This window comes from Tamandua tetradactyla, unplaced genomic scaffold, assembly GCF_023851605.1.
Source record: "Tamandua tetradactyla isolate mTamTet1 unplaced genomic scaffold, mTamTet1.pri scaffold_200_ctg1, whole genome shotgun sequence".
NCBI lineage: Eukaryota > Metazoa > Chordata > Mammalia > Pilosa > Myrmecophagidae > Tamandua > Tamandua tetradactyla.
In genome coordinates this window covers 51,294-54,038 of record NW_027518310.1, presented here as the reverse complement: position 1 = coordinate 54,038, position 2,745 = coordinate 51,294, and positions in this window count along the sequence as shown.

Sequence of the window (2,745 nt, the reverse complement as noted above, 5' to 3'; positions counted from 1 at the left end):
AAAATGTTAGATAAAACAAAGATATCTTAAATGGCAGTACATGGTAAATAACGGGTGTATTTTTACTAATTATCTTGATGTCATGGTAATAATCTGGGACTCCAAAATAAGTAGAACAAGAAAACACGAAATCATTAGATTATATAGAAACAAAAATTTGCTTTTGTACTTTGGCTGTTTACTAATGTATATGTATGTGTTTTTAAAAGATTGAAGGATAAACAAGGATGCGGCTTTTAGAAAAGCAACTATCTGTTTGCTTGGAACATAGTCTATAAAAATGCTCATATTGTGAGGTATTTAAAAGAAAAGCTGAATTACTTTAGCTTCCACTTGAAAGTTCATAAATTGCCCATATATATTTTAATCTTCTGTGAAAATTATAATAATACAACTGGTTATGGAAGTAGTGTTTGGATTAGATATTTTTGTGACTTGATTTAAAACATGTTGTTCACTGGAGAAAAATCAGAAAGGTAAGTGGAGAAATTCTGATTATAAAGGTACTGCACTACTTTTTGGGAGAGGGAATTAGTTAGTTTTAAGAAAAATGATCTAATAGCTTTCACAATGTGACTGTGTAATTATGAAAATCTTGTGTCTGATGATCCTTTTATCTATGGTATGGACAGATAAGTAAAACATAGGGATTAAAATAAATAAATAAGAGGGGGAACAAATGTTAAAATAAACTTAATAGATTGAAATGCTAGTGATCAATGAAAGGGTGTGATAAGGGGTATAGAAAAAATACAGGAAACAAAGGCTAAAATATATTGGGTAGGTGGAAATATTAACAATCTGAGAGAGGAAGGGGTAAGTTGTATGGTATGCATGAGTTTTTTTTTCCTTTTTCATTTCTTTTTGAATTTGCAAATGTTCTAAGAAATGATCATGGTGATGAATATACAACAGTGTGATGATATTGTGAGTTGTTGATTATTTACCAAGAATGGAATGATCACGTGGTAGGTATGATCATTTTTGTATGCTGTTATGTTTAAAGAATATTTTTTTTTAAATTAAAGAAAAATAAAAAGAAAATTATCTACCATAAAATGAATTAGATGGAAGTTTTATTTATTTTTTCTTGATTTTTTTTGCTGGGATGCCATGACATAAAGATAACAGACTTTCTTAGGTCATGATGGAACAAGCATCTCTACTGGCAATCCTGTGAGTTTCCAGCAAGTTTCCTCTTCCTACCCAAATTAAAGAATCAAGGGCAAAGCTGTAGCTGCTGTGTGAGAGAGACAGAACTATGTGATAAATAGATAGATAGATTTTAAAAGCACTCTAAACCTAAGGGTGTAATTCAAAGTGAAATACTCTACTGTTGTGAATCAGTGATTTATAACACACAGGATTCTGTGAATGGCTGTATTTCTTTGCTTGTTCAGTTTTATTTATGAGAATGTATAATTAAAAATAAATGATATTTTGTTGTGGTGCTTCATGTTTTATAACTGTAGCAGCATTTTAAACTATAAAATAAGAGATTGGCCCACCTAAAAAGTTCTTGTTATTTGCTTCTAAGGATGACAGACAAGGAAGGATGGCCTGACAAGAGCAAAGTGCATACAGCAAGGAACAAAATAGTGGTACGTGATATGTTGTAGAAAGTCTAATTAACACAATTTTGAAAATTTCTACCATCAGAAACATTTAATATGTATGCTCTGACACTTCCATAAAGTCAATTTTTGATAAATCATTTCTTATTTTACCCTAAGCAGTATATCATCCCCAAAGTTAAAATGAATTATAATTGAGTCTTTGGAGACCAACATAAGTTTTTTTTTTTAACTTTTTTTCATTGCATAGTATAACATATATACAAGGCAAACAGTAAAAAAGCAATAATTTTCAAAGCACTCTTCAATAAGTAGTTACAGGACAGATCCCTGAGTTTGTCATGAGTCACCATACGATCCTCCCAGATTTTTCCTTTTAGCTGCTCCAGAATATAGGAAGCTAGAAAGCTTAAATATTTTTTCTAATCATCACAACTGACTTTTTTCCTTCTTTTTCTGTGAAAAATAACATGTATACAAAAAAGCTATAAATTTCAAAGTGCAGCACCACAATTAGTTGTAGAAGATATTTCAGAGTTTGACATTGGTTACAGTTACACAATTTTAGGTTTTTACTTCTAGCTGCTCTAAAATACTGGAGACTAAAATATATCAATTTAATGACTCAACATTCATATTCATTTGTTAAATCTATCTTCTCTATATACTTCCACCATCACCTTTGATCTTTCATCCATCTCTTTAGCGATGTTTGGGTTATGGAAATTCTAAATTTTTCATATGGAAAGGGTCTGTCACTAATATGGGGTAGGGAGATGGACCTCTGGAGAGGCTGGGTTATGTTTTGGGACTCATCTGGACCAGGGACCAGGTTATGAAGGTTGTAAGTTTCTGGAAAGTTACTTTAGTACAGGAACCCTTGTGGAATTTTATATACTGCCCTTGATGTTCTTTAAGATTGGCTGGAATGGTCTTGGTTGGGGGTTGGCAGGTTATGATAGGTCACAAAGTCTAACTGAAGCTTGTGCAAGAGCAACCTCCAGAGGAGCCTATAAACTCTATTTGAACTCTCTCTGCCACTGATATTCTATTAATTACACTTCTTTTCCCCCTTTTAATCAGGATGGAATTGTTGATCCCACAGGACCAGGTCTGGATTCATCCCTGGTAGTCATCTCCCATGTCTCCAGGGAGACACTCAACCTCACCC